Source organism: Scyliorhinus torazame, chromosome 12 (genome assembly GCF_047496885.1).
Source record: "Scyliorhinus torazame isolate Kashiwa2021f chromosome 12, sScyTor2.1, whole genome shotgun sequence".
NCBI lineage: Eukaryota > Metazoa > Chordata > Chondrichthyes > Carcharhiniformes > Scyliorhinidae > Scyliorhinus > Scyliorhinus torazame.
Window position 1 is genome coordinate 131,392,621 of NC_092718.1, and position 20,286 is coordinate 131,412,906.

A 20,286-nucleotide genomic window follows, 5' to 3' on the forward strand; every position below is an offset into this window, starting at 1 on the left:
AAATGTTACTCATTACGCGGTGGAAAATAGCTGGGCTATAATGGAAGCCCTGTGGTAATCGAGTCCACGTATATTATTTATCCCCTACTGTAAATGCAAATTTCTCTTTGGACTCCGGATCCAATGGAAGTGCCAAAAAGCCATTGGATATGTCTAGAACAGTGAAGATTTTCTGTTCGGGAGATAGTCCATTTAGGATGGTTGAGGGACTGGCTCCAATTGGATGCAATTTGGGTGTCACCTTGTTAAGGGCTGTATAGTCTATGGTCAGCCAGTAACTCCCGTCAGGTTTCTTTACAGGCCATGTGGGAGAATTAGTAGTGCTGGTGGTTTCCCTCAGGGTACCCCTTTCTACTAATCCTTCTCCTATATCCACAACCGCCTTTTTAGCTTCTGTCTTGATCGGGTATTAGCGGTGTGGCTTATGTTCTGGCCCGGGAATCTTAATCGGGTCGATGCTGGCTTTTCCGGTGTCTAATTTGTTTTTTGCCCAAACGCTGCTTACTGACCCGCAAATGGCCCCGTATCCGCCCTATTCTTCGCTCCATCCCATGGTGGTTATGGTGGCCAACCCGACAGTGCCAGTGTTATTGGCCATTTGTCCATACCTTCCCTTAATACCATCCGGCTTTGGCCAGGTCAACTTTCCTTTCTTACAATCAATTATAGTTTCATACACCCTCATGATATCGTTGCCCAAAATCGTGCCTTCATTATTTTTACACACATAAAATTTCATAGGTATGTATATGTTGTCAATCTCTACCACCTGCGTGGTACTCAAGTAAGCGTTCATTCTGGTGTCCTCAATTCCCTGTGTAGCGCACAATGACTTACGAGAGAGACGAGAAGTGATGAAGTCGATTCAGGCTTTATTAAGCGAGACTTGTCCCCAGCAGTTCAGCAACAGAATGAAGCGGCGGGGAGAAGCTCGGGTTCTTATACTCCGCCTTCAGGGCGGAGCCAGGAGTCAGCAGCCAACCAGGACCCGGGATCTGTCAGCCAATAGCATCACGGCTTCACAGTCCCACATGACCCCTAATACATACCACCACACCCTGTAAAAATATTGACTTATTGGTGATAGGGTGGGGGAGGTTTGTAACGGAGACCGATGCTCCTGTGTCCGCCAGCATTTCACATTGTCGGCCCCCCACTAGTGCAGACACATAAATTCTCCCTTGCCTTTTGTTTTTAATGGGGGTCACAGGGCCTCAGCTCTGGCCTTCCTTCCATTCTGTCCATTCCTTATACTCTGCAGCGGATAGGGTATTTTGGCCTCCAGGCAGCTTGCCATGTTTGCTGAAACAGGCAGCTTCCCGTTTATTACAATAGTTACATTGTTTCACAACCTTCTTGCCCTTACATTCCTTTGCGAAGTGGCCCATTTTCCCACAATTGTGGCATGGCCCTCTCTTGGGCTTCGCTCCAGACTCCCACTTGGCCATGGCCGCCACCTTTTCCTATTTTACCTTAACTCTGTCAATGTCTTCACCAGCGCACCCATCTACCCCGCACGCCCATTCCACTAAGTCATCATAGTTCCTGGCGGTCACTACCCCCAGTTTAATGATGCCCTGATGTTTACTTGATAAGCCATCCTTGAAGGCTTGTATGAACAATGCTGTCCTAACAGCATTGGCTTGGCCCGAACTTTCTTGATAAACCGTAAATAGCCGCTCCCCATATTCTGACGCTCCCTCGCCTTTTCTTTGTTTGGTGGTAGTGATCTCATTCCAGTTTGTGGGTGAATCGCCCAAGACTCGTTGGACATCCGCCTTAAAAAGGGCAAAAGCAGGCTGTTGGGTGTCTATCTCATCTGTGAGAGGCACTGTGTGGGTCCATCGTCCCCCGCTAAAATCCTGGGCTGCAGTAACCGCAGGACCGCTGGCCACAAGTCGCCACTTGTCCGCCGAACATGCTGCCCTTACTAATTGGTGAATGTCTTTTAAGTGCAGTTGGTGACCCACCCAGGGTCGAGTTCAGTCCAAATGTTTCCATTCTGGCTTCGGGGCTGAAGTTTTCCCAGGACGGTCATAACCTGTTGTCTTTCTCCCGGGGTGATTCGTTTGTAACTGGCGGTAGGGTTTGCCAAGTTACCCCCTCAGCTCACAGGGGTCACATCGACCGTCTCCTCAGTCTCCTAATTATGAGGGGCAGTTGGTTCTATACTATCATATGGGGGCAGGGAGGTCGCGTCTGGACACTGCCCCATTCTTCCCCCCCTCATACAATTTATACTCTAATTCCTTTATGATTTTTGTTTCACATTTCACTCTTGTCTCTAGTTCTGTCTTCTTCTGTTTTACCACATTTACTTGTTCCATTAGTCCTGCCAATTGATGTACCAAACGTACTCCTGATTTCTTGATCTTGGCTTTAGTTTGTTTTGTCAACCAATCTCTCTGAAGTTCCAAAGTATGTGATACGTCCCAGCCGTCCTTCTGCATCTTTTTAATTAACGACTGTCGGTCTGTCATATAAGAGTTTATCAGGGAGCCTGGGGACCCCTTTTAACTTCTTTCACCGCCTGTGTGATTGGAGAATGTTTATATCCAGACAGTCCCCCTATTCTTTCCTACCGAGAATACACGGACTTCTTATAGTACTCACGGCGAGGTTCTCAGAGGTCCGGCAGCGTCCTCCTCCATTACCGAGAAGGTCCGGACGTGTAACTCTTGCCTCCACGGGCGTGTTCCACAACACTCCCCTTTTCTCTCCGATGCCTGTTTACCTGATCAGGGCCTCACAACATCATTCTTTAACATACCTCCATCAATCACCTCTCGCACCTGTAAACAATCTCATTTGTTAATTCTCAACGCGGCAGTATCACATTACAGTTAAGCCAGTTAGGTCACTTCTCTCACTCATGTCGTCTGTCTATTATTTTGGTTCTTCCGGTGCCACGTCCCTGATCAGTCGTCTTGCCAAGTGTCTCTAATTTCTGGGTACTCACCCTGTTCACTGACCCAAATAACTGTTCAGTTCCATGACATCCTGCCGACTACGCCATACTGTAGGTGAAAATATTCACGAATAGTCCTTTGAGTGAGTAAAGAAGCAATTTATTAATTTTCAGAGCTCTGGGAGAAAAGGCCTTTGACCCCCACGGTCTGTGCAGCACCTTTTCTCACCTGAGCTGAGGTCGCATTGGGTTAATATACAGAAGGAAAGTGGAATTAGTTTGCATTCGCATTTACATATACCCAATCAATTCTGTTTACATCATAATTCATAACATCTTCAATGCCATAAATAGCTACAAGTTAGCTCCTTTAGCCTCTAATTGGCAGTTTACCTTACCCAATCAATTCATTACATAGATAATGGTTACATAAAGTCATGGGGTCAATAGTCCAGCCACATTGAAACATGTCCTTCCTCATTCCTTGCTCGTTCCTTAATTTGGGGCCCCTTTGTCAGTTACAAATAGCTAAAAATACAGACATTGGGCAAAGGTTGCCAACGGCTCATTGTCTCTCCAGATGCATCTGGTTGTGGATCACTTGTTTTGCACAGAGCTTTTCTACTTCAGCAGAAGACATAGAGTCAAGAACATTGACAGAGTCCATTTTATATCAGGCGGCATCCATTTTGTATCTTCTGTAGTCCTTTCGGAATTCTACCTCTTCACCATCAACAACTAAAAGCGCTCCTGGCCAGCCTCCCTTTCCGCAATACTCAATTATCTGCTCCAACATCCTTAGGCCACTAACATCCATCTTCATCTACCCTCCCTGCTCACTTGTGCCTGACCTGTCAGTGCCTCGATGGTCAATTCTCATCATATTCCTCCAAAACTTTGTTTCCTTTGAACTTCTTAGTTCCTCGTCCCTCCAAGAACTTTGCAGTACATGAGTTCCGGCATTTGTCCAGAGGCCAACTGCATCCCCACAACACCCCCAACCCCTAGAATTGGCGGTTGACCTACGACACCTATGGGATGGCCTCTAACACACATCGCGTTCCTCCATTGGATAAACGTGTGAGCAGAATCTTCAACTGTTCCAATCTTCTCCACTTTGGCTTACTATCGTTCATTTTAGAGTGATTAGGTGAGATAGAAGCAGATGGAGTCCATTCTGCCTCCTGAGCTGGTTCCACCTTGATGTGTTCTGTGATCTTGTCTTGCAATGATTCAATAGAAATGCAGATGACTTAACCAGAATGATGATTTATTGATGTACACGTGGTAAGTTAACAATCAGAATGCTATACAGACCAAGTTATTGATTGAGTTGCATTAGACTCTCCTGGAACTACCCTTATGTGTGACTGTCCTCGTGTACACCTTAATACCTTCTGGCGATAGCCAGATGTCACATGACTAATGCCTGACGCCACCTGCTGGTTGGAGGTTGCACTGCTCAATACAGGTCATATTATTCACAGGCATATCACCACATCCCCCTTACTTTGGAGATATTGATCTGTATGTAGAAACCTTATTAATGTCTTTACTTTACACAAATAGTTTCTGCATAAACAAATTTAACTTGTGTATCATAATATGCCTGCTAAGTGTATGCCCGTTGTGCACAGCTCAATGTGCCTTCCATTTTAAAGGCTGATTTGGGTGTTGGTCTCTTGCTTCATATCCTTTTGACGCAATGCCTTTTGAAGGCATGTGTCCTTATTGGCCACACCTGCATCACCAACTTTTTCTTTTTGTGATTTTTTATACTATGCTGCTGCTGCATCACTGTATGTCCTCTGTCACTGCCTTGTCGGTTATAACCTCAACATCTTCTCTCTTGGTTTTATCAGTGGGATGTACTACCTGTCCCACTCTCCTTCTCTTCCTCTTTTTTCTTTTGATGAACCTTTGGTGGCTTTGGCAACCTCTGTCTCATTCCAGGTCTGCACCATGTGCACAGAAGTGTGCGGATCTTCACTTGGGTCTAGTCTGTGCCTTCAACTGGTGGATGCAGAGCCTTGCTCTCTGGTGCATGGGTGGACGCCACATCTATAACATCGGGTGCTGTCCCTTCCTGGCCTGTTGAAACATCTCTTGCTGGCTCCTAATCACTGGTTATTATGATACAAACGTTCCCTGGCCCTGGCGATCCAGACAATGTGTCAGCCTGGTCTTGCACAAGTATGCACATATGATCCATCGAGCTACATAGTGGTGTGGTCACCAGCTCCTCTAATTCATCTTCTGGTGGAGTAGCGGCGAGTATCAGGAAGTCGACTACCATCCAGCGCTGCCTCAGAGAGATTGAAACGGACCTGCTAGAGCTGATGAAGGCTTCTATTGATAAGCTGCTGGAGACACAGACAGCCCAGGGGGTGGCGATCCGAGAGGCTCAACAAAAGATCTCTGACAATGAGGATGAGATCTTAGTCCTGGCGGTAAAGGTGGAGGCGCACGAGGCGCTCCACAAGAAATGGCAGGAGCGGTTCGAGGAGATGGAGAATCGGGCGAGGTGGAAGAATCTGCGGATTCTGGGCCTCCCGGAGGGGCTGGAGGGGCCGGATGTGGGGGCCTATGTGGTCACCATGTTAAACTCGCTGATGGGAGCGGGGACCTTGCAGGGGCCCCTGGAGCTGGAAGGGGCCCATAGAGTGTTGGCGAGGAGGCCCAAGGCTAACGAACCTCCGCAGGCGGTGCTGGTGCGGTTCCATCGGTTCGTTGATCGGGAGTGTGTGCTCAGGTGGGCCAAGAAGGAGAGGAGCAGCAGGTGGGAGAACTCGGAGGTTCGGATATATCAGGACTGGAGTGCAGAGGTGGCGAAGAGGAGGGCCGGGTACAATCGAGCTTAGGCGGTGCTGCACAGGAAGGGGGTGAAGTTTGGCATGTTGCAGCCGGCGCGACTGTGGGTTACCTACAAGGACCGGCACCATTATTTTGAGTCTCCGGAGGAGGCGTGGGCCTTTGTTCAGGCCGAGAAGCTGGACACAGACTGAGGGTCGGGATGGGCGACTGGGGACTGCGGTGGATATGTTATGCCTATTTTTGGTTGGGGGGGGGCCTTTGCATTGTTTTGGGTTTCTTTTTCCCTGTGTTTTTCTCTTTCGGGTTGGGGTGGGTGGATGGGGTGGGTTGGGCACTGTTTTGGTTGGTGGCGGGGCCTGGTAGGTGGAGAGCGCGGGATTGTTTCCCGTGCCGAAGACTGGGGGGAGGCGGGACCGGGGCGGGGAAGCGAGGATTGTTTCCCGCGCTTAGAACGGAAGGGGAGAGCCTGTGAATGGGGAGCGGGAGAGGAGGGTGTGCCACACAATGGGAGGAGTCGAAGGGGTGGAGGGAGTGGCCGGGGTCAGCAGGAGTCAACTGACTTGCGGAAGTGCAATGGAGGGAGTAAACCAGCTAGGATGGGTCCTAGCCGGGGGGTGGTGGGGGGTGGGGGGGTGGGTGGGGGGGAATCGAGTTGCTGCTGCTAAGATCAAAGAGGAGCTGGAGAGAGTGGGGAGGGTCAAGACGGGGGTATGCCGCTGTGGGGAACGGGCCGGGTGTGGGGTGCGGGCGCGTGGCTGGCCGAGGAGGGGTCGTGGCTAGTCGGCGGGGAGGGGGGCAGGTAGCCCCCTGATCCGGCTGATAACCTGGAATGTAAGGGGACTGAATGGGCCGGTTAAGCGGGCCCGCGTGTTCGCGCACCTGAAGGGGCTCAAGGCGGATGTGGTTATGCTCCAGGAGACACACCTGAAGGTGGCAGACCAGGTAAGACTGAGGAAAGGGTGGGTAGGTCAGGTGTTTCACTCGGGGCTAGATGCCAAAAATCGAGGGGTGGTGATCTTGGTGGGAAAGAAGGTGTTATTCGAGGCGTCGAGCATTGTGGCAGATAATGGCGGTAGGTACATAATGGTAAGTGGTAAGTTGCAGAAAGAGAGGGTGGGACTGGTCAATGTGTATGCTCCGAACTGGGACAATGCGGGTTTTATGCGGCGTATGTTGGGTCAGATCCCAGACTTGGAAGTGGGGGGCCTGATAATGGGGGAGACTTTAACACGGTGTTGGATCCTGCACTGGATCGCTCCAGGTCTAGGACGGGTAGGAAGCCGGTGGCGGCTAGAGTGTTGAGGGGATTTATGGACCAAATGGGAGGGGTGGACCCTTGGAGATTTGCAAGGCCGGGGGCTAGGGAATTTTCATTCTTCTCACATGTCCATAAGGCTTATTCTCGAATCGACTTTTTCATTTTGAATAGGGCGCTGATAGCGAGAGTAGAGGATACCGAGTATTCGGCAATAGCCATTTCGGACCACACCCCGCATTGGGTGGACTTGGAGATGGGGGAGGAGAGGAACCAGCGCCCGCTGTGGCGCTTGGAGGTGGGGCTGTTGGCGGACGAGGAGGTGAGCGAGCGGGTCCGAGGAAGTATAGAGAGGTACTTGGAGACCAACGACAACGGGGAGGTCCGAGTGGGGATGGTATGGGAGGCGGTGGTGAGGGGAGAGCTGATCTCCATCAGGGCCCACAAGGAGCAGAGGGAGCGGGGGGAGAGGGAGAGGCTGGTGGGGGAGATGGTGAGGGTAGACAGGAGGTATGCGGAAGAACCTGAGGAAGGATTGTTGAGGAAGAGGCGCAGCCTCCAAGCCGAATTCGATCTGGTGACCACCAAGAAGGCGGAGGTGCAGTGGAGGAAGGCCCAGGGGGTGGTCTACGAGTATGGGGAAAAGGCAAGCCGGATGCTGGCGCATCAGCTTCGGAAGCGGGACGCAGCTGGGGAGATCGGGGTAGTTAAGGACAGGGGAGGGAGGGTGGTGCGGAGTGGGGTTGGCATCAATGGAGTCTTCAGGGACCTCTACGAGGAATTGTACCGATCCAAGTCCCCACGGGAGGAGGGAGGGATGGTCCGTTTCCTGGACCAATTGAGGGTTCCAAAGGTGGAAGAGGGACTGGTGGCAGGACTGGGGGCCCCGATTGGGCTGGAGGAGCTGATCAAAGGGTTAGGAAGCATGCAGGCGGGGAAGGCACCGGGGCCGGACGGTTTCCCGGTCGAGTTCTATAAAAAATATATGGACCTGTTGGGCCCGCTGTTAGTTAGGACCTTCAATGAGGCAAGGGAGGGGGGGGCTTTACCCCCGACGATGTCCCGGGCACTGATCTCCTTGATCCTGAAGCGGGACAAGGATCCCCTGCAATGTGGGTCTTACAGACCGATTTCCTTGCTAAATGTAGATGCCAAGGTGCTGGCGAAGGTCTTAGCCACGAGGATTGAGGATTGTGTGCCGCAGATCATCCATGAAGACCAGACGGGGTTTGTGAAGGGGAGACAGTTGAATGCGAATGTGCGGAGGCTTTTGAATGTTATCATGATGCCGGCGAGGGAGGGGGAGGCGGAGATAGTGGTGGTGATGGACGCTGCGAAAGCTTTCGATAGGGTGGAGTGGGGGTACCTGTGGGAGGTGCTGAAGAGGTTCGGGTTTGGGGAGGGGTTTGTCAGGTGGGTTAGGCTGTTGTATGAGGTCCCGATGGCGAGTGTGGCCACAAATAGGAGGAGGTCCGAGTACTTTCGGTTGCACCGAGGGACGAGACAGGGGTGTCCCCTGTCCCCCCTGCTATTCGCACTGGTGATTGAACCCCTGGCTATGGCACTGAGAGAGTCGAGGAACTGGAGGGGGTTGGTGCGGGGTGGGGAGGAGCATAGGGTGTCGCTTTATGTGGACGACCTGCTGCTGTATGTGGCGGACCCGGTGGGAGGAATGCCAGAGGTAATGAGGATGCTTAGGGAATTCGGGGACTTTTTGGGGTACAAGCTCAATATGGGGAAGAGCGAGCTGTTCGTAGTTCAGCTAGGGGACCAGGAGAGGGGGATTGGCAAGCTCCCACTAAAAAGGGCGGAGAGGAGTTTCAGATATTTGGAGGTCCAGGTGGCCAGGAGCTGGGGGGCCCTGCATAGGCTTAACTTGACAAGGCTGGTGGAGCAAATGGAGGAGGAGTTCAAGAGGTGGGACGCGTTGCCGCTGTCCCTGGCGGGTAGGGTGCAGTCAATCAAAATGACGGTGCTCCCAAGGTTTTTGTTCCTGTTCCAGTGCCTCCCCGTGTTTATCCCGAAGACTTTTTTCACGCGGGTTAACAGGAGTATAATGGGGTTTGTGTGGGCGCGAGGGACTCCGAGGGTGAGAAGGATGTTCCTGGAGCGGAGTAGAGATGGGGGGGGCTGGCGCTGCCCAACCTCTGTGGGTACTACTGGGCCGCCAATGCGACAATGGTGCGCAAGTGGGTGATGGAGGGGGAGGGGGCTGCATGGAAGAGGCTGGAGACGGCGTCCTGTGTGGGTACGAGTCTGGGGGCGCTGGCAACGGCGCCGCTGACGCTCCCTCCAAGGAGGTATACCACGAGTCCGGTGGTGGTGGCAGCCCTCAATATTTGGGGGAAGTGGAGGCGGCATAGGGGGGAAGTTAGGGCCTCGGCGTGGACCCCATTACGGGGGAACCACCGTTCGCCCCAGGAAGATCAGGTGGAGGGTTTTCGGTGTGGCACAGGGCAGGCATACGAAAGTTGGAAGACCTGTTTGTGGACGGGAAGTTCGCGAGCTTGGGTGAGCTGGAGGAGAAGTACGGGGTCCCCCCGGGGAACACCTTCAGGTACTTACAGGTAAGGGCGTTTGCCAGACGGCAGGTGGTGGAATTCCCACGGCTACTGCCGCACACAGTACAGGACAGGGTGCTCTCGGGGGGATGGGTGGGAGTGGGGAAGATCTCGGAAACTTACCAGGTGATGCAGGAGGAGGAGGAGGCCTCGGTGGTGGAGTTGAAAGGTAAGTGGGAGGAGGAATTGGGAGAGGAGATCGAAGAGGGGACGTGGGCAGATGCTTAGGGAGGGTGAACTCTTCCTCTTCATGCGCGAGGCTCAGCCTCATACAGTTTAAGGTGCTGCACAGGGCACACATGACCGGGATAAGGATGAGCAGGTTCTTTGGGGGTGAGGACAGGTGTGTTAGGTGCTCAGGGAGCCCAGCAAATCATACCCATATGTTCTGGGCATGCCCAGCGCTGGAGGAATTTTGGAAGGGCGTAGCGAGGACGGTGTCGAGGGTGGTAGGATCCAGGGTCAAACCGGGCTGGGGGCTCGCAATATTTGGGGTGGCAGAGGAGCCGGGAGTGCAGGAGGCGAAAGAGGCTGGAATTCTGGCCTTTGTGTCCTTGGTAGTCCGGCGAAGGATTCTCCTTCAGTGGAAAGATACGAGGCCCCCAAGCGTGGAATCCTGGATCAGCGATATGGCAGGGTTCATTAAATTGGAGAGGGGGAAATTCGCCTTGAGAGGGTCGGTACAAGGGTTCTTTAGGCAGTGGCAACCGTTCTTAGACTTTCTGGCAGAACGATAGACATTGGTCAATGGCAGCAGCAGCTCAGAGGAGTGGGCGGGGTGGGGGGTTACTTTATTTTTGTTTATGTTATTTACACTGGAAGGTCTGAGGGGGTGTATACACCTGTTGTCTTAAGTTGGGGTGTTAATGTTAATTCATTATTTAGGTACGGGGGGGGGAGGGTTTTGGGGGGTTGCTTTTTTAGATTGTGTTTTGTACTTAACCCTGTTGGGTTCTTTTTTCTTTCTCATTTTGTTATTGATATTTTATGGAAACCTTTAATAAAAATTATTTTTTTTAAAAAAGGAAGTCGACTACCAGAACCATTTCAGAGGCCCGAGACGATCCACCATGTGCCCCTGGAACCAGTTTCTCCACAGTTCATTTTATGTCTACTGCTATCACCTCATCACACCTCGAAACTATCTTGCTGGCACTTCATCATCACCCTCCGTTGACTCACCCTCCGAGCAGTAACTTTCTTCATTATATGCATATTCTTTGCATATGTCTTCATAGCCCTTGTAGGAGTGTTTCCAAAGACTGAGTATTGAGCTAGCTTTTATGTGGGGTTCCTCCCTCTTAGTTACAGCTCAGCTGAACGTACAGATTGCAGACACATCAATTCCGGTTAAGAGGGCTTTATTTTTCAAAGCTTGGTCCATGTACATGGGAAAGAGCTTTGGATAAATGCTAAAATCATTCTGCTAACATTTGTACAAACAGGCCAATTATACAGATCTCCAAAAATCAATAGCCCACCCCAGTTGGACTTAATCTAATCCGTGAACTGTCAAATGTATATTGACCAGTGAAATTTTCTTTAAGGAAAATTATGACTATGATTAGCTCATGATTTAACCCCATCCTGCCACCTGTTGTTTGCTTGGATACTGTGGCCATTATGAAGTTATTGTTGTCAATTCCCACCTTACTTATCGCAGCCAGTTCTTGTCTACCTCATTGTTCATTGAGGGGCAGGATGCCAAAGTTGGTTCCTCTTTACACCATGGATTGTCCAAGACAGGATATGGGAGGCATTGATAAGAACTGTTTACTGATCTGACCGTGTTATTGCTGACCACACTACTTCTGTATGTCCCCGTTTCTCTGGAAAACATGGGCAAGTTAGCTAGTTTAAATCCTATCACGCATTATGGCCACTGTTTGTGGCAAGAGTTTGAATGCTTATTGTTGCTATGTCCTAAAAATACATGTTTAATGGTTAATAATGATTGCTGGGTATACTTTCTATGATTAGACTCAATCCTTAATCAACTAACGTATGTAGAACTATTCTAGTATTATCCTAGCTATTCAGTTTTAAGGGGTCTCATCTCAGGACACCCCTCTTCAGTCCTCATCATCAGAGTTAATATCATCGTACTCATCATCAATATCATCGTACTCCTCGTCATCACCTTCCGTGAAGTATAAAACTGTTCGTGGAAGTATGTGTTCATGCAGGAATTGACCTATGTTTAAATCAGCAGGGAGGCATCAACACTCCGGGCTGAATTCTCCGCTGGCGGGATACTCCATTTTGCCGACTGCCCGGGGGTTTCCCGACAGCATGGGGCTGCCCCACAATGGGAAATCCCATTGACCAGCCGATGAAATGGAGAATCCCACCGGCATGCTGAACCAGAAATCTGCTGCGGCGGGACGGAGAAACCTGCCCCCCATGTTTCAGAACCTCAGGGGGAGTGAAGAAATTGAACAAAGAGTTATTTCACACACTTTTTGTGACTGCTTTATGAGCAGGCCAACCATCATGCAACTGGTTCAGTCTAATGGTTTTCATTGTGACATTTTTTTCCATTCTTCCAGGGGATGTGGCAGCCTGTGTAATTGTAAATACGCAGCAGCCTGCCCCTTCAGGCCGCGACTCCATCTGGCATGCTTTTACGAACTCTTCATTCATGAAGTATTTATTTAATTCAAATTTGAATTCCAGGGTGTATCTCATTGGCTGTCCGGAATCCAAAATGCCTATTGCAACGTCCTGTAAATGCTTTAAAATGGGCTCATCATGCTTCTGTATCCTGTGGCAGAGCCTGTCCTCATTTTCGAAGACCGATAACCAGAACTTAACAGTGTCCTTCGGATTCTCCATTTCTTCCTCCACTTTCATTATCACTCATGTCTCATCAGATAATTGCACCATTGTATCTGGTTGCGAATCGCTGTAACAGTTTGTCGGCAGGCTGACTGGGATGTACAGCCACTCCACTAGGTTCAGGTCTCACACGCATCTGCCCCAAGTATGCACTCATGTTTTGTGTCTACAATGGAGAATGGTACAATGTGTCATCTGTTGTGTACCCATGCTTCCAGGTCACATTCCCCCAATGTTCTAACTTATTCCCACTGTAGTCGTTCAGCATTCTTAGCCCAGTTACAACTTTCAGTGGCACTCGCAGGCCGTGCAGATCGCTCAGACAGAGAAGGTTTGCCTTCGCTCCTGTGTCAAGTTTGCATTTTATCAGTGTGCCGTTTAACATCACTGGAATGATCCATCTGTTTTCAACGGTATCGGCTGGATGAGAACTGTAGTTCCAGCTGGTCATAAAATGTTCTTCCTCTTTTGTCTTCGGACTTATGGTGTCCTTGGTTGAGATAAGATCCACAAAAATAATTCATCAGGGATCATCTCATCAACTGCATTGATTGACTCCATTTGGTCAACTGTCGGACATGAAAAACACTGTTTCGCAAAATGACTAACACGACCACACCTGGCAAAAACTTTTCCAATGGCCGAACACTGCCATGGGCAATGTCGGTTGCCACATTTCTGGCACAAAATGGTGGGTCCTGTTGACCGCTTAAAATGGCCGCCCGCACTGAGACCAGTTTTTTATTGACCTGCGTCATAGTGCTGATACAATCCTCTTCTATGTTGACGCCAAAACGCTTCAGAGTGAATGTACTGATTTGCTGTGCAGCCAACTCACTCGCATGACAAATCTTTATTGCGTTTTCTAATTTCACGTCTTCCTCTCGAAACATCATTTCACGGAGCTTATCATTTGATATAGAAAAACACAATTTGGTACTGTATCATCGATGATTTAAGATTGCTGAAATTGCAGGACTGGACCTCCAGCCTCGAGTCGGTTACAAAACTGTTGAAAGATTTGCCTGGTTTCTGGATACGCGCACAAAAAATGTATCTTTCAAATGTTTCACTTTTCTTCAGAGAACAATGCCAATCGAAGTACTTGATCACTTCATCGTCTCTCTTGCTCTCCTCTTCACTATCAAAAGCAAAAATATTATATATTTTAGTTGCTTGTGGACCCGCTGCCATGAGCAGCAACACAATTCACAATTTGCCTTTCATCAGTCTGTACCTGCAGGCCAAGGGATGAGGCATAGAGTTTAAACTGTTGTTTAAAAACACACCAGTTTTCATCTACGTTACCGGAGACTTGAAGCTGGTGGGGTGTCTTTAAGCCTTCCACCGAGAACTTCAATGTCGTTTGCTGTGGTGAGTCGTCAATGGTCACAGTTCACCAGGTCAGTTCTTCAGCAGATTTACCTTCGCCTTTTCTGTTGTAACCCAATATCTTCAGCTCTCCTGGTACATGTTGTGTTCTGTGATCTTGTCTTGCAATGATTCTACGTCGCTGATGGTGACTTAACCAGAGCGATGATTTATTAATGTACACATGGTCAGGTAACAATCAGAAAGCCATACAGACCACATTATTGATTGAGTTACATTAGACTCTCCTGGAACTATCCACTGTCATTGTGTACTCCTTACAACCTTCTGGCAATAGCCGGATGTCACATGACTGATGTCTCTCGCCACCTGCTGGCGTGACGTCGCACTGAATGAGTGCATGTAATATCATTCGCAGGTATATCACCATCCATGTCAATGAGATCACAGCAGGTCTGTAAGCTGTGGCCCCCTGTGAAACATTGTGGGTCGTCACATTGCCTTGGAAGTGCCAGGGAAACATTGCAAAACCTGGGGCGGGATTCTCCGACCCGACGGGGCTGGCATGAATCCTGCCCCCGCCGATTGCCGAATTCTCCGGCACCGGATATTCGGCGGGGGTGGGAATCGCGCCGTGCCGGTTGACGGCCCCCCCCCCCCCCCCGGCGATTCTCCGGCCGCGATGGGCCAAAGTCCCGCTGCTGGAATGCCTGTTCCGCCGGCGAGAATCAAACCACCTCTCTTACCGGCAGGACAAGGCGGCGCGGGCGGGCTCCGGGGTCCTGGGGGGGAGGCGCGGGGCGATCTGGCCCCAGGGGGTACCCCCACGGTGGCCTGGCCCGCGATCGGGGCCCACCGATCCGCGGGTGAGCCTGTGCCGTGGGGGTACCCTTTTCCTTCCGCCTTCACCATGGTCTCCACCATGGCGAAGGCAAAAGAGACCCCCTCCACTGCGCATGCGCGGGGGTGCCGTGAGCGGCCGCTGACGCTCTCGCGCATGCACCGCCCGGCAAAGTCAGTTTCGTGCCAGCTGGCGGGGCACCAAAGGCCTTTCCCGCCAGCTGGCGGGGCGGAAATCAGTCCGGCGTGGGCCTAGCCCATCAAGGTGAGGGCTCGGCCGCTCAAGATGCGGAGACTTCCGCACCTTTGGGGCGGCGCGATGCCGGACTGATTCGCGCCGTTTTTGCCGCCAGTCGGCGGCCATCACGCCGATATTGGAGAATCCCCCCCCTGATGTTATACAAGTTGCATTCTGTGAGGGGCATGAAGAACAAAGAACAATACAGCACAGTAACAGGCTCTTCGGCCCTCCAGGACAGTGCCACTCATGATACCATCCTTGGCCAAAACTCTCAGCACTTCCTAGTGCCATATCCCTCTGTACCCATCCGATCCATGTGTTTGTTGAGATGCTTTTTGAACACCGTTAATGTATCTGCTTCCACAACCTCCCCTGACAACGCGTTCCAGGCACTCACCACAATCTGTGTAAAATACCTACCTCGCACATCTCCTCTAAACTTTTCCCCAAGGACCTTAAGCCTGTGCAGCATAGTGACTTACCCCTCCAGACTGCGAAAGAGTGCCTGCCTATCCACTCTATCCATACCCCTCATAACCTTGTAGACCTCTTTCAGGTTGCCTATCAACCTCCATCATTCTAATGAAAACAGTCTGAGTCTATTCATCCTCTCCAGACCAGGCAACATCCTGGTAAACCTCCTCTGCACCCTCTACAAAGCCTCCACATCCTTCTGGTAGTTTGGCGACCAGAATTGTGCGTAGTATTCCAATTGCAGCCTTACCAAGGTTCTATACAACTGTAGCATGACCTGCCAGTTTTCACACTCGATGCCCTGTCCAATGAAGTCAAGCATTCTGTATGCCTTCCACTTGTCCCCTACCTTGTGCACTTGCGCTGCCACTTTCAAAGGTCTGTGGACCTGTACACCTTGATCTCTCTGACTTTCCATATTCCGAAGAGTTTTTCCATTGACTGTATATTTCCCCTCAATGTTAGATCTACCAAAATGCATTGCCTCACATTTGTCCGGATTAAACTTCATTTGCCATTTCTCTGCCCAAGTCTTCAACCTATCGATGTCCTGATGTATCCTCTGACAATCCTCAACACGATTTGCCACTCCACCAATCTTGGTGTCATCCGCAAAAATACTAATCAGACCAGGTACAATTTCCTCCAAATCGTTTACGTATACTACCAACAACAGAGGCCCAAGCACAGATCCTTGTGGAGCACCACTAATCACAACTTTCCATTCAGAAAAACGCCCTTTTACTGCTACCCTCTGCCTTCTGTGACCGAGCCAGTTCTGTATCGAACTGGCCACCTCACCTCTGATCCCGTGTGACTTCACCGTTTGGACATGTCTGCCATGAGGCACCTTGTCAAAGGCTTTACTGAAGTCTATGTAAACAGCATCCATCACCCTCCCCTCATCAATCAACTTTGTCACTTCAAAAAACTTGATCAAGTTAGTGAGGCTAACTTGGTTTTTTCCCCTTCACAAAACCATGCTGTCTATCGCTAATGAGTCTTTTTGTTTCCAAATGGGTATAAATCCTGTCACTGAGAATTCTCTACAATAATATACCTACTACCAACATGAGGCTCACTGGCCTATAGTTTCCTGAATTATCCCTGCTACTTTTCTTAAACAGCCACACTACATTAGCTATTCTAAAGTCCTCTGGGATCTCACCTGTAGCGAATGAGGATACAAAAATGTCAGTCAAGTTCCCAGCAATTTCTTCACGTGCTTCCCTCAGTATTATGGGGTAAATCCCATCTGGCCCAGGAGACTTATCTACCTTTGTATTTTAAAACACTCAATACCTCCTCCCTTTTGATGTCAACATGACCCAGACTACCTACACACCCTACCCAAGAATCATCTTCCATAAAGTCCTTTTCTTAGGTGAACACTGATGCAAAGTACTTATTTAGTACCTCATTTAGTAACTCGCCCATTTCCTCTAGCTCAACACATAGATTCCCCCCCTGTCCTTAAATGGTCCAGTCCTTTCCCTGGCCAGTCTCTTGATTTTTACATATGAATAAAAAGCTTTTTGATTCACTTTAATCCGTCTTGCCAAGGACTTTTCATGACCCCTCCTAGCCCTGCTAATTTCCCACTTAAGTGCCTTCCTACTTTCTTTATACTGCTCAAAGGTTTTGACTGTCCCCACCCTTCTAGACCGAAGATAAGCCTCCTTTTTCTTTTTGACGATGTCCCCAATATCCCTCATTATCCAAGGCTCCCTAAACATCCCATACTTATCCTTCATTCTTTCAGGAATGTGACTTTCGCTTGAAAGACTCCCACGTGTCCGATGTTGATTTACCCTCCAACAGCCACAGCCAATCCAAATTCTTCAATTCCTGCCTAATGCTACCGTAATTTGAATTTCCCCAGTTTAGCACCTTAACCCTATCCTATTCAAAAAGTACCCCAAAACTTATGGAATTGTGGCCACTACTCCCAAAATGTCTCCCTACTAAAACCTCAACCACCTGTCCAGGCTCATTTCCCAATACTGAGGGAAGTGAGAGAGGAAATAGCTGGGGCCTTAACAGATATCTTTGCAGCATCCTTGAACACGGGTGAGATATCGGAGGATTGGAGAATTGCTAATGTTGTCCCCTTGTTTAAGAAGGGTAGCAGGGATAATCCAGGTAATTATAGACCGGTGAGCCTGATGTCAGTGGTAGGGAAGCTGCTGGAGGAGATACTGAGGGATAGGATGTATTCCCATTTGGAAGAAAATGGGCTTATCAGTGATAGGCAACATGGTTTTATGCAGGGAAGGTCATGTCTTACCAACTTAATAGAATTCTTTGAGGAAGTGACAAAGTTGATTGATGAGGGAAGGGCTGTAGGTAACATATACATGGACTTCAGTAAGGCGTTTAATAAGGTTCCCCATGGTAGGCTGATGGAGAAAGTGAAGTCTCATGGGGTCCAGGGTGTACTAGCTAGATGGATAAAGAACTGGCTGGGCAACAGGGGACAGAGAGTAGTAGTGGAAGGGAGTTTCTCAAAATGGAGAACTGTGACCAGTGGTGTTCCACAACGATCCGTGCTGGGACCACTGTTGCTTGTGATATACATAAATGATCTGGAGGAAGGTATAGATGGTCTGATTAGCAAGTTTGCAGATGACACTAAGATTGGTGGAGTAGCAGATAGTGAAGGGGACTGTCAGAGAATACAGCAGAATATAGATAGATTGGAGAGTTGGGCGGAGAAATGGCAGATGGAGTTCAATCCGGCAAATGCGAGGTGATGCATTTTGGAAGATCCAATTCAAGAGCGAACTATACAGTAAATGAAAAAGCCCTGGGGAAAATTGGTGTGCAGAGAGATCTGGGTGTTCAGGTCCATTGTACCCTGAAGGTGGCTGCGCAGGTCGATAGAGTGGTCAAGAAGGCATACGGCATGCTTTCCTTCATTGGAAGGGGTATTGAGCACAAGAGTTGGCAGGTCATGTTACAGTTGGATAAGACTTTGGTTCAGCCACATTTGGAATACTGCATACAGTTCTGGTCGCCACATTACCAAAAGGATGTGGATGCGTTGGAGAAGGTGCAGAGGAGGTTCACCATGCCATGTTGCCTGGTATGGAGGGCGCTAGCTATGAAGAGAGGTTGAGTAGATTAGGATTATTTTCATTAGAAATACGGACTCAATTACTAGGGGTCACGAGTTCAAGGTGAGAGGGGAAAAGTTTAAGGGAGATATGCGTGGAAAATTCTTTACGCAGAGGGCGGTGGGTGCCTAGAACGCATTGCCGGCGGAGGTGATAGAGGCGGGCACAATAGCATCATTTAAGATGTATCTAGACAGATACATGAATGGGCAGGGAGCAGAGGGATACAGATCCTTAGAAAATAGGCAACAGTTTTAGATAGAGGATCTGGATGGGCGCAGGCTTGGAGGGCCTAAGGGCCTGTTCCTGTGCTGTAACTTTTCTTTGTTCTTTGTTCTAATCCCAGGTCCAGTACTGTCCCTTCCCCAGTTGGACTATCTGCATTTTGCATCAAGAAGGCTTCCTGGATATACCTTTCAAACTCTGCCCCATCCAAGTCCTGAGCACTAAATGAGTTCCAGTCAATATAGGGGAAATTAAAATCCCCTACCACAACAACCCTGTTACTTTTGCACCTGTTCACTTACCTCTAATTTCACTTTTATCTTCCATCTCTCTACCTATCTGCTCCTCTATATCTCACTGGCAGTTGGGGGGCCTGTAATGAACCCCTAACATTGTGATTGCCCCTTTCCTGTTTCTGACCACTACTCAAATTGCCTCATTGTATGAGCCCTCCGAGGTGTCCTCCCTCAGTACAGCTGTAATATTTTCCTGAACGAATAATGCTACTCCCCCACCCCTTTTATATCCCCCTCTATCTCTCCTGAAGCGCCTATATCCTCCAACATTCAGCTGCCAATCCTGCCCTTCCTTTAAGCATGTTTCTGTGATAGCCACAACATCGTAATTCCAAGCACGAATCAGGGCCCTAAATTCATCTGCCTTACCCGCTATACATCTGGCGATGAAACAAATAAACTTCAAACCACTGCGTTTGAGCAAACGGGTGATGTTGTTCTCTTATTTTTGTCCTCTATTTCCCCTTCAGTTATTACACCTAAGCTAACCCTCTGGTTCCCAACCCCCTGCCATACTAGTTTAAATCCTCCCAAGAGACACCAGCAAACCTCCCAGCCAGGATATTTATGCCTTTCCAGTTTAGATGCAACCTGTACTTCTTTTACAGGTCCCACCTCCCCGGAAGAGATCCCAATGGTCCAAAAATCTGAAACTCTCCCTCCTACACCACCAGTTTAGCTATGTATTTAGCTGCACTATCCTTCTATTTCTAGCCTCACTGGCACGTGGCACAGGGGGTAATCCTGAGATTATAACCATCGAGGTCCTGTTTTTTAGCTTTCTGCCTAACTGCCTGAACTCCTTCCGAAAGACCTCATCCCTCTTCCTGCCTCTGTCGTTAGTACCTCTGTTTACTATGACCTCTGGCTGTTCACCCTCTCCCTTCAGAATGCTTTCTCCACTTTCAGAGACACCCTATACCCTGGCACCAGGGAGGCAACATACCATCCTGTAATCTTTCAGTCCACCGAAGCGCCTATCTGTGCCCCTGACTGTGGAGTCCCCTATAACTATTGCTCTACTGCTCCTTGTCCCTCCCAGCTTATCAACAGAGCCAGCCGTGGTGCCACTGCTCTGACTGCTGCTGCTGTCATCCCTGATAGTCCATCCCTGCCCAACAGTATCCACAACGGTATACTTGTTAGAGAGGGGGATGGCCACATGGATTCCTGCACTGTTTGCCTGCCCCATCTAGCGGTCGCCCATCGATCTGCCTGCACCTTGGGTTTCACCATATCATTAAAACTCCGGTCTCTGGCATTTTTCACCAGCTTCATGCTCCTAAGTGCATCCAACTACTGCTCCAACCTATCCATGCGGTCTGCGAGGAGCTGCAACTGGGTGCACTATATGCAGATGTCGTCGTCCGAGACGCTGGAAGCATC

General features: G+C 49.6%; 1 long non-coding RNA gene across 1 annotated transcript in view; it reads right to left on the reverse strand.

The window, feature by feature from the left end:
- The window catches only part of LOC140387237 (uncharacterized), a 423,153-nt gene that overhangs the window by 402,194 nt on the left and 673 nt on the right, over positions 1–20,286 (reverse strand). The gene's annotated exons all lie outside the window — the stretch shown is intronic.